Genomic DNA, 12,403 nt, shown 5'->3' with positions numbered 1-12,403 from the left:
AGGAGCAGCAGGAACGTGTCAGTGGCTGGAGCTGGCTGCTCCCAGGCAGGAGATGGAGCAGCAAGGCTCCTCAGTGGCATCCTCTGCTGCTCCTGCTGCGTGTCAGCGCTGGAAATCCTCGTGTGACATCCCAGGTACACAAAATCCCTGCTCCTGCTACTCCCCAGCCCCTCCACCGAGCAGTGCTGGCATGCACCAGGTCACTGTCCCCTCTTTGCTTCTCTTTTTGCAGGAACCGTGCCTTACAGGAACGCCTGGAGGGAGCAGGATTTGCGGGCTGGCAGGATTTTCCATCCTTCCCCACGGCAGGAGTGTCCTGTGGGGCAGTTCTCCCTCTGTGTTACCTTGTTAACCCCATCCAGTGCCTGACCTCTGCTCTGAGCAGCAGCAGCACAGAGGGTTTTTAATTCTGACCCCTCTGGATGGAGCCAGACTGCCCCACTGAGCAGGTCACTGTAGCAATGCCAGTCTGAAATAGCACACACACTGGTTTTTGAAGCCAGGAAAAGGATACTTCACTAGCGGGAAGATATGAATGTAGCAGGGAAGGGAGGCAGAAAATAGAAGAAAGATTTTTCATAGCTTTGAAACTGCCAGAGCTCCATCAGGGTATGTTCTCTCCACCAGTACCCCCAAGCAAAGAAAAGGTATGAAATACCTTTTTTCTTTTTTTTTTTAATTAATTTTTTTCAAGAAAGGGATAATTACTTTAACGAATTTTTTTATCTCCCTGAGTGAGCTACCAAATGAAAGCTGTCCTTCGGATCCCTTGCTTCTGTAATCACTTAACCTCACAATAACTTTGTTGGGGTGGGAAAGCAGTAAGTCTAAACCTCCAGCTCTGGATTAAAAGCCCTGGAGGGCGGTTGTTGGCACACCAGGACTAAATCCATCACCTTTGCCATTTTCAGTTCTTTGCCTACCAGAACTCTCCCCAGCCCCTCTTTACTCTCACTCCCACAGTCCCCTCCCTGCCCCTTTGCTTTCTGCTTTTCCTCACCGCCTTGCCTCACTTTTCAGTACCTGCTGTGCCTCTGTCGAAAGCTGATCTGAATTTTGTAATAATCCTGCAGATTTTTGTAGCCTTCAGTGCTTTTTTTCTGCTATCAGCGTAACAAATGTGGGGTAGCAGTGCTGGCACAGGCCAAAAGAATATAAAGCCCCCTGACCAGTGACTTGTGATGATCCTTATAAAAAGGCAGTGGAAGGATTTTGGTGCTTCACTGGGGCTTTTTCTCTGGTGCAACTTCAACGCAAAGTTCACAAACCCAAATCTGTGGAATTCTCAAATTTTACCAGAAGACCTCTTTCAAGTGAAAAGAAAATAAGCTGTATTGTTGCAATTTTTTTGTTCTTGGTTAGAAACAGGGCACTTCATCATGCTGATTAATAGTTTCCTAAATTATGAATGTCCCTGCGAAAAACTGTGAGCAAACAATGCATGTATTCAGTTTTAAAGCCCAACTGCAGAGCTCTGAGATGTCTGGCTTTTTTTTTTTTTTTTTTTTGCTTCTATCTGAATTCCTTGGCATTGACCTTTCTTTTTAATTCAAACTGCCAAGTGCTTAAGATACTCCCTTATATTCTTTAGACACTTTTGTTCTGGAGAGCTGAATATTTGGTAGTGTGTAGAGCGAGTGAAAAATGAGCTGCTTGTGCCCTTGTGCAGCACAGCGAGGTTTGTCTTTTGGGGGGTGGGAAGAGACGTCTGCAGAACTGTTGTTTTCCGGGGATGACTAATTGTTCGTTTTTACACTTTGAAAAGACGCTTGTTGACTCAAAGGAGATGCACCATGCAAATAAACATGCTGACAGACTCACAATATTTTTTCCAACTTTCACACTTGGCACGGCGGCACGGAGCGAAGGGAAGCACAGCAGAGGAGCACCTCGGGAAGTCTCTGCTCAGCACTGCTGCTGTCAGTCTGAGCTTGGACAGGGCTTGAGGAGTTTGTGTGGTACTCTGAAGTGCCAAAAGGTGCTGAAACAGCCTTCAGCAGCTCGAATGGAAACCAGACTGCGTCTTACACCAGCACTGATGTATTTTTCCCTTGAGCTTGCTGCCTGATAGGAATCATTCTTCACATCTCAGCTCATATCCAACTTTGCCTTCCACTCCTTCTGAATAAAGAGAAAAAAATCAGTAGCTCTGGTTTTTTCCCCCCTATTTTCCTGACCACTGCACTGAAGTGACACGGAGCAGAGATTTATCTTCCATGGAATAATGATGTTTATAAACAAAGTAATACTGTGGTTCTGCAACCTCCATCACTGGTGCTTGAAATTTCCAACTCACATTTGAATCATTCCGACTTAATCATCAGAAGTGCATTAGAAAAAAGCCATCAGAAGCCAGGAGCCCTTGTGCTATCTGCTGTAATTGAGTACATCTCAACCTTTAAGTAAGGGCAGGAGCTTAGAATTCATTTAACATTGATTTAGATACTTCAAGGTAAAAAACAAAACAAAAAAAAGAAGACATGAAAAGATCTTTGACTAAAACTACATTAAAAAGCAAATCCATAAACCAGCCATGAAACAGTTTACCCCAAAATAGGAATTACCACATTCAACTATTTTAGTCTGAAAAAAACCCATACAAATTTAACAACACTTTAAATTTGGGAATCATTATTCTAAGTTCTGAAAAGTCAATCTCACAGTATTAATTCTTAATATGTGACAAAGAATCATTTATGTAGTAAAATAAACCTAGCATTTAAGTGCCAGTAGTATAAATATTCATCGCTGGCAGAGAATAGGAGTTTGGCAGTCATTTGTCCCTTAGCAATACTTTTTTATTACTCAGAGCATTCCTCTGGGCCATAGGGGACTGAATTAAATTCATTATGAACTTTATTGGGAAGGATTTTAAATACGTGCAGATGTCTGGTGGAGTAGAGAGGGCTTCCTTCTCCCCCCTTCCCCTCAATTCTTCTATTGAATAGATTTTCATTTTTTTCTCTGCACCTGAGAACTTAAATCTGTCTGTTTTATAACCCAATGTTTTGCCTCTATCCTGACCAGTGCCAGGCATCCCAGAGAGCCTGAAATTGTCAACAAGATCATAATTGCCTCCAGAGAGTGCCAACAACAGATTTCCTTTGGCTGCCACAGCCCCTTAGCTGAGGCTGTCAGTGACCTGAGGTACACAGTCCTCTGTCTGTGCACTTAACCCTGACCATCCTGGTGGCTCAAGGTCTGCCAAATTCTGCTGCTGCTGCTGCTGCTGCTCTGTCCCAGTCAGCCCAAAGTAGGGTTAGACTTCAAACTTTGCTTCTCTGTGATTTAATTAATGACACAAAGGTGGGCTATCAGCATCTGCTTGTAAACTGACATTTAAATGGCAATTGTCAGTGGGATAGAAGCATATGGTTCCTGAGCTGTGAGTCAAGTGCAGGCAGAAATGCAGTTGGTTCAGAGGAAGAGCTTTTTTTAGTGTTTGTTTCACTTTTGTGTACTTGGCCTGACTATGCTCAAAGGCACAACATGACACTAATGCTTAGTCACAAAGTCTTCAAACAGTGCACCAGAAGTGCCAAGAAGTCCCAAAAGGGGAAAATAAGACCTCTCTTAATTATTAAGTTTACCATCACAAAGCAGTGCTAATCATGAGGAAAGCACTTGGTCCCTACTGGATTCTGCTACAAACGTCTTTGAAAACATGAGCAAAGATACCTTCTCACTAATCAGGGCCTCAGTGGTCTTAATATCAGCCACTACTAACTCAGGGGAAGAAAAAAGGTGAAGGCTGAAGTACCAATTACAAATGTTTCAGGAGGTGGAGTTTTTTCCTGTATTTGTGTTACATTTATTATTTTAACCAGGATGAAAATCTTGCTTTCTGCTACAAATAAGGACATAAGGCATTAGTTTATGGTCTTTCTAGTTTCTAAGAAGAGCCAAGGCATGAAATGCAGCCTTCAGTCACTGAAATGACCTTCCCAACTGCAGATCAATGCAGCGCTGCCTTCCAGCATCTGCAGCTGCTCCGTGCCTGGGCTGCTGCAGCTCCCTGCATGGGAGGACTCAGCTGCCATATGCTTGCTGTCTCCTGATGATTGTCATTGAAATGTCAGTTTACAAGCAGCTGTTCCTTCCATTGCTGCAAGTCTGGCTTGTCAGTGCAGCAAAGAAAGCAGGCAGGGATGTCCCAGTGGCTGCTGCCCCATGGCACTGCAGGCTGCTCTGCCTTGGCGTGGGGAGCTCAGTGCTGGAGCACCTCGAGGAGGGGACTGTCCTCCATGCTCTCCAGGCTCAAGGATCTCCTACTGCTTCTTCCTCTGACAGGTAAGAGTCTGGAGCAGTTTCTCTGCTCCTTGAGCAGCTGGGTTGGATTTCAAATCCAATCTTGCAGCTTTTAACAGCTTCTGGTGAGTATCTAGTGTCAGCCGCTGTCCAAAAAGTGACTTGAGCCCATCTTTGTCTCTGACCAGCAGCAATGAGCTGCTGATAACACAAAGGTGTGCAGAGGGTGGCAGAGAGGAACACATGTTTTACTTCTGCTCCCAGTCTCATCATTGCCTCCTCCATCATCTCCCTTGGGTTTAAGGTCAGGAGGTTCAAAAGCAAGATCCACAGAGGAAACTGATGTCTCCTCAAGGCTTCTGTGGCAATTGCAACATTTCTGACAGAGCTGGTATCTCCACATGAAAGAGTCTGTAGAGCATAAATCATGGGCTAAAAGTCCTTTGTATATCCTAAATTAGTCTTGTGATAGTGCTGTCATGCCTGCAACCTTTTTGTACAGCCTGCTCTCATCCTCTCTCTAGGAAACCTCTGCCTTGCTCTCTAAGATCTAAAATTGGGATAAAAAGGCAATGGGACAGATCAGAGGGATAATCCTCCAGACACAGAGAAATGGCCACACTCTTGCCCACACCAAGTGCAGAAGGCCCAGGCAGGCTGCTGGGATCTCAATGGCACAGAGTGCCCACAAATGCAGCTCCAGCTGGCACGCTGACAGTGCCACATGTCACACAGGCATGAGATAATCCTGCCCCAGGACTCCTATCAGACCTACCTGTGTGCCTTTGTCCATCCCAGGCAGAACCATTCCCAGCTGGATCTCAGATCAAAGCCTTGTCCCCTGTGCCCCACACTGTGTCCCCTGGGTGGGCAGGGATGCAGCTCTTGGCCACAGAGTCACTGCAGGAAGCACTGCCAAGTCTATCAGACAGAAGGGTGGTTTCCCTGCCCTTAGCAGTGTTCTCATCACCATTAATCTCCCATTTCCCAAAGCCCCCCATATCAATCTGTATGCAGTGCACAATTTCACAGCCATCAGTGAGGGTTTTGCTTGAATGAGGGCTGCACTGTGCTCCATGGGCAGGATAAACTTCTGATGAAGATTAAAAACAGGAAAAGAATACTAATATAAACTTCTCCCTTGCCCCTCTCCACCACATGCAAGTTTCTTTCGCTGGAGGACAAACATTAGAGTAATAATAAGCACATATTGATGTACGTTGAGGAGAATATAAAATGTATTAACCTGAGAGATAAATATTGATATTGCTTTGTCCATGTCAATATTTAGTTCAAGGGACAATAAATTTTGATATTCACTGAAACAAGTCAATACATGCATTGCCACATGCATTTTGTATAAGCTCAAATTATTCAGGAATTCTCTTCTTTTTACCCTCAACTTTCATAATCACAGATTTGCCTCTCAAAAATCTTTCCCTGTAAGGGAAGAAGGCAGTAACTAAACTAGCCCTACACAGGCAATAACTACAGGGTGAAAAAATGAGAAGGTATGGCCAGTGTCTATCTCCCAGGGATTTCCACTTCAGTTTTTCCAACCACCAGGGAGATCCTCAGGCTCCCTTTGGGCTCTGACACTGGATCTGGGCTGGCTGCTCAGAGAACAGGAGTTTCCCCATGGCTGCACATCAGCAGCTCTCTGCCCTTGCTGTGGAACCTTGTCCCTCACAGAGCACATACATGAGTGCCACTGACAAAAAAACAGGTCAAACCCCTGCTCCTGCCTCTGCAGGGAAACCAGGGGCAAAGGAGGTACTGAGACAATACCTGTTACCACCAGCACAGGCAGGAAATCTCCAAGTGTTCACAGAGAGGCTCTGGCAAACACCCCACAGCCTTTCTCAGAACGGGTTTGAATGGAACAGAAGGCAGCAACCAACTAGTTATGGTTGTAAATACTGCTGGAAGGGTTAAGCATATGGCCTGGGACAAAGGGCTGAAAACCAGCTCTGTGTACATCCCATCCTGTCAACAGCTTCCAGCGAAAAACCAATGGACCAGCAATTCCCATAGCCTTCAGAGGCATTTGGGTCCATCTCAGGCTCCTTATGCTCCTGCCAGCTTCAGGGCTGCTGTGCAGTGAGGCCACATCTCATTAGCAAGCACACTCGGGTGACAGGACAGTGCTGTCCCATCAACTGCTGCAATAAATGAAAGGTACCCAGGAAAAACAAGCTGCCTCTTGGGGCAATAAAGGAACCAAACCTGCAAGATTTTAAAAAATACAGAAAGTTGTCTTTCTTCCCACTGAAGCCACCATTAAGAGTCTCACTAAATCCCAAAGGCTAAAGTGATGCATGAATTCCTCCTGTAAGTGGCCATTCTCTGCTCAAAAGAGCAATGTGATCGAGTGTGGGGCAGTGACAACACAGGGAGCTTATTTTTTATTTTATTTAAAGCTTCTGTAGATAACCAGAGTTGTCAGGCATATGAAGAGGAATTTCACACAAGTGTTTGCCCCATGGCATCAGAAAATCCCCTGCTGCTGCTTTTGACACTTCATTTCACAGGTGACTATGGAAATCATCAACAAGTCCCAGCAGGTGCTGCAGAAACCAAAATGTATCTCTTCTTCCCTCCCTCAAATACCCTTCAGAGTGCCATGAGATCACTGAGACCAGTCTGGCTCTCCCAGGTGTGGTGTCATTGAGTCAAACCAGAGATGCAAAAGCTCACCCAAAATCCCTCTCTCTGGATGAAAATTCAGCATCACCCAAAGGTTTGCTCCATTCTGCAAAATCTTTTCCGACTCTGTGGCACTAAAACATAAAAGCTTAGGGAGATTCCATCACACACTTCTCCACAAGGAAAGGCAAACATTGCTCTTCAGAAGAATAAGCTATTTTTGCTTTGCACCATCATCTCAGAGCCCACAGCCATTAGCTAGAGTGGTACCAGAGGCACCAGAAGTTGCCAGGGGAACACAGATATGCAGAACATAATTAGTGAGGACACAAGTGTTAACAGTTTTACTTCTTAGCAATTTAAAACGTCTGACAATTATCTTCAGTTCCTAGCAGGGTCAAGTTTTGCTTCTCAAATATTTTTTAAATACTGTCATTTTGCAGTACAAACACCAGAAAAAAACCTAAAAACAGTCAAAAAACTTTCATGACAGGAGAATCCTTGCTGAATGTCAGCAGACATTTTGCAGAGCAGTGATATACTTTTAAAAAACAGACATGCTCATAGCCTACCTGGGGAAACCATGTTAGTTTAATACTCTGTGTTGGGTTTGGTGTCCAGGGGTTGGTTGGGGGGGGATAGAGAGAAACTGCCAGAAGGTTATCTTGCTCTTCAGCATTGATACTGTAAGGTTAAACTCTACCTTAGAGTTCCTCATCTTCTGTAATTCAGTCCTAAAAATGCACAACTGTACACAGAGATGCTGCTTTAGTCTGTGATACTGAAAGTGGATAATTCAGTGCCACCCCCACAACGTGGGGAGCCCCTGAGTGTGGGTTTGTCTTTCAGGTCACTCATCAGGACACCACAGTACTTTGCCTGTGACACCAACACTGCACAGAATCAAAGCTGCCCCCAAACAGAAAAGCCAGCAGAATTTCCTATGCTCCCTTGTCCTCTTGGGTGCCTTCCCTCTCAGAGGTGTGTAAACAGTCATGAACGTACAATAAATACCAACTTGGCATTTGAAGGTGCCCATCTCGTGCAGTTTGTCAATAAAAGACAAAATCCAGCATCCTTGCCATTCACCAGCACAATTCCCCAGTAAAACATAAAAGGCCCTTTAAAATCAGGTCTAATTTGGCAAAAAGAAGATCAAGAATATTGTGGAAATATTCTAGACTCAGTACCAGAAGACACAACAGGATAAAATAAATATATTTTAAAATACTCATTTCTAGGAATTTTAACATTCCAGCTGTCAGGAAATACATGCTGATTGGAAATTTTTATTTCTGAATTGAGAAAGTATTTTTAAAACTCACTAATATGGACTGAAGTGTGTAGAAGGGAAGAGGTTTAGTTTTTATTGATGTTTCTTCCTTGCAAAACAAATTCTTACCACGGTTGCTTTGATTTTCTTTTAGAAAGAGTGAAGACCTGTTTCCCTTCTGCATTGGCGAAACAATGGGAAAAATACATCTTCCATATAAATCTCATTTAAATTCTGCATCCTAACTAGCAAACACAATTTGGAATTGAGAGGTTTTTTGTTTTTACATTACAAAATGAGCCGTTGCAACATTAAACAGCTCATCTATTGCAATTCAGCAGGAGAAATCATTGGACAATCAACTGCAGAATACAAATACAGAACGACACTGTATTAGCTCAGCAGATACATGAGATACTTGTGAGCTCTGCCAGAAAGACAAGCTTTAACTATATGTTATGTGGAACTGATGATCATGGGGGGATCAGCAAAGCTCTTCCTAAATGAGAGATGTATTACCAATATACAAGTTGGATTTTTGTACTAAAAACCTGCAGATGAAGAAATCTTGCTGTATTTCAGTGAGTGAGATGAAAACGGAATTATTGATGCACAAATGGTAGCATGATCATGCTTGCCAGCTGCTTTCAAAAACAAATGCAATTGGAGTTTATGTTCAGCAGCCTAAGTGAGAAGAGAAACCAAAGCAAATTGCCATCAGAATTATGTGTAGTTATCCAAATTCCACCAACCCAGATCTGCAAGAGGAAGCAGGAGCCAGGGAATGGAAGAGCAGAGATTCACAAGGCAGCTGTGGCACCGCTGGCATGAGGCTGACAGCTCAGTGGCTCAGCTCTGACACTGAAGGCCACTTCTTTGCTCCCCTTTGTCCCTGAGAATGGTGACCATCACAACCTGCAGGAGGGTGAGGAATGAGGTGCTTCATGGTGGTATCTTTTGGAAGGGTGGGGAGAGGAGGAATCTCTGATTCAGCCATCCCCAGTGGTGATCCCAGCCCTGCAGCTGAGCAGAGGCTGAATTCCAGCCTGACTCTTTGAATGGTGTCCTGGCTATCATGTTAATGGGGACACATAAAATAAATGCTAAGCAACAAGGCAGCTTTATTTTCTAAATTAGGCCTAACCTTTGATTATTTGGATCAAACCCCTGGGTAGCAGCAAAGCTCGTTGAAATTGCTCTAAGAAAAATGTCCCAGGCAAACAGGGCTTGTTTGCAGCCTCCCTCCAAGAAGGCTACTCAGGGAGCTGTAGTATTTTGATTGCAGCAAAGTCTCTTCTCTGCTAACACCTGAACCTCCTTTTATTTACATTTTGGAGCTGTCCAGAGAATTGTAATGAGCGCAGACCTGTCAAATCCTCCTTTCTCAAGCCTTTTCAAGGAATATATACACAAGACAAAGAGCATTCTCCTCCCTCACCACAGCTTTGGCAGCAGCCTCATTCAAAGTCTCCCACAGCTTAGGAGAATGTGCTCTGCAAATGGCATTCAGGTAAACACCTGGGCATGGATTTGCCCAGCACACGGACACCATTTGGTTGGGAGCCTGATGTCTGTGCTGTGATATTTGCACTTTGCTTCCAGGAGCTGCTGGGGACCTCCAAAATGTCTCAGGTGCTGCAGCTCGCAGCAAACGTCAGGCAGTGCTTCTTCCTCTCCTCCTCAAGTGCAATCTCAGCCTTGGATCTCAGTTATAGCAAAAGATGTCAGCTCATTTATTTGAAATAATCTCCCTTATAATTATTTTTAACTTCAGACAAAAACAGTGTGTGCTGCTTTCTTTTTCCAAGCTGCACAGGGTAAGTTTTGCCGGCCTTTTGACTCTCTTTTATTTCCTTGAGGTGAATCCACAGCTAACCAGAGTATTCCACGTGGAATTGGAGCACGCAGCTCTCTCTATCTTTTGTAGCACTTTTCCAAGAAACACTAAGAACTATAAGGTATTACTGCAGACCTGAGAAAACGAATGAAGCTTGAGCTCCAAGTACCCAACAGCTTGCTCTAGCCCTCTCTTTGAAAAAATATAGGAACAAAACTGTGCTTTTTGGAGGAAATCCTATAAACAAAGAGAAAGAATCAAGATTCAGCAATGTATTCAGTTATGCCATTTTTAATGTGAATTCTGGAATCTGGTGACAAATATGGTGTTTTCTGGAATACCCTAAATCTTCCCTACTGTAAATTACAAATTACATTTCTTCCTCCAGCCTCATGCAGCTGGTTCCAGCTGTGGGCACACAGGATCACTGTGAAAAGACCTACAATAACCCTTTCACATATAATAAAAATATGACTGTGAAAGAGAGAAAGAAGATCATTAAATATCAGAATTCACAGCAACTGAGAGGGCGATTATAAGCATTTGGGAACTTTCCTATGCATTTATATAGCACTTTAAGTTCAACTTCTGGTCTTCAGTTTGACCCAGACCATGACAGAAATAGATAATCCTATTGCTTCTGACATTGCTATATAATTAAGTAGCTGTTCTGCCCCTGTTACCACAGCTATATCCACTGGACTTTAATTTCTTGTCCTCTTTCCAGAATGGTCTCTTCCTTTGAAATAAGTTTTTCTACTCAGACTTATCAACTAAGATATCTTGAGAAGAGATTTTCAAATATCTTCTTTTGAACTTTGTAAGGTTTCTACCTCCTAATGAGTGAAACTCTAACCCCCAAGAGGCAATAGAGCTAATTTTTCTTAAAATATTCAAAAGATTAAATGAAAAAGTCTAAATCATCTTCCCACGTGGCAATAAACTTCTTGGACCAGTGAGTCATACAGCAAAGGACAAGCAGCTCTTTCCTACAACATCACAATAAAAAATGGACCCTTCTCCCCTCAAAGTCAGAGAGCCAAGAGCCAGGGCTTGGTGCTCCAATGACCCCTGGGTGTGGTGGGTGGCAGGATGTCCTTCCAAACCCTTTCTCCCACCTCTGAAGTCAAGGAAAACTTTGGTGTCTGCAGCACTGAAGCTGTCAGAGCAAAACAGAGCAGGAGATCTGCTTTGGGGCACTGATGGGATCCTCCATCTCTTTACTGACGCAGCTGGAACACACAAAGGTCTCTGATTTACTCCCCACACTAGGCAAATAATGTCACCTGATTTGCTGCAAGAATATTCCATCTCCAGCATCTCCCTAAATCCAGAACAGCATCTTCAAAACCCAGGCACTTCTTTCCTACTGCTTTCCAAAAACCCAAGTTAATTTATTGGACAAAAAATCCTGCAGAGATGGAAACTAATTCCAGGTGGGTAAAAGCAATCATGTACACTGGTAAACAACAAGAAACAACACAGAAGAAAACCATATTTTAAAAGGCTGGTGTGAAACACTGGAATTGCACTTGCTCTGCCACCCTGAGCCACTTCATTACCTCAGTGATTGCAGAAATCCTGCTACACTCACTTGGAACTTCACAACAGGATCAGGTGCTGAATGCAGCTGAAAACTTGCTTAATTAGGAGCTGATCACAAAGACCAAAATGTACTTACTTGCATCTCCAGATAATAGGAAAACCGTTTCAATTCTTATTGCTGTAGCCACATTTCTACATTAAACTGCATTATTTTAAAAATCCTGTATGCAGTCAACCATATTACCATGCCCTATAGGAGTTTTTTGCTGAGTACTTAAAAAAACACCCAATGCACAGAGTGTGGAAAAGCATCTCAGCATAGTAGGAAGACCTGTGCCTAATTTTACATTCTTTATTTGGCAAAAATAGTAGTTGCTCTGCACTGAAATTCATATTTGTAATAAAAGCCCCACTCAGCTGCTCATATACTAAAGAAACAATTCATGGCTGAATAATGCACCAATTCAAAAGCAATCTCTCTAAGCTACAGGAAACCTCTTGAGTTGCTAGTCTGAACAAAATGAAGCCTCAACAAAATGAACCACTTTGAAACCAAATGAAAATTTCACAAATTGATCTGAACAAGAAAATCCTATGTACAATGCAATGTTTTTTTTAGCCACACTAGAAAGGCCTGTTAGAAACCATGTTTGTCGGAAAAAAAAATCACACCACTAAATTAAAAGATAATGTTATTGCTTGTTTGTTGGTTTGTTTTTCTAGGGGATATTTCTTTTTGTAACAGGATAGTGGTTTTATAACTTTGTTTTTAAATAGCAACTGACCAGTGCTGGAAGAAAAAAACACTGGATGGTATCTCAAGAGGGATGTTGTCTCTTCCAGCTTTAATTTTT

At 43.2% G+C, this 12,403-nt stretch overlaps 1 protein-coding gene across 1 annotated transcript in view; it reads right to left on the bottom strand.

The window, feature by feature from the left end:
• GPR39 (G protein-coupled receptor 39) overlaps positions 1 to 12,403 on the bottom strand; it is a 73,374-nt gene that overhangs the window by 2,341 nt on the left and 58,630 nt on the right. The window lies entirely within an intron of this gene.

This window comes from Lichenostomus cassidix, chromosome 7 (genome assembly GCF_008360975.1).
Source record: "Lichenostomus cassidix isolate B80296 chromosome 7, HeHo_3.0, whole genome shotgun sequence".
Classification (NCBI taxonomy): domain Eukaryota; kingdom Metazoa; phylum Chordata; class Aves; order Passeriformes; family Meliphagidae; genus Lichenostomus; species Lichenostomus cassidix.
The sequence above is the reverse complement of the archived record's forward strand: the minus strand, read 5'-3'. Positions and strand labels throughout refer to the sequence as shown.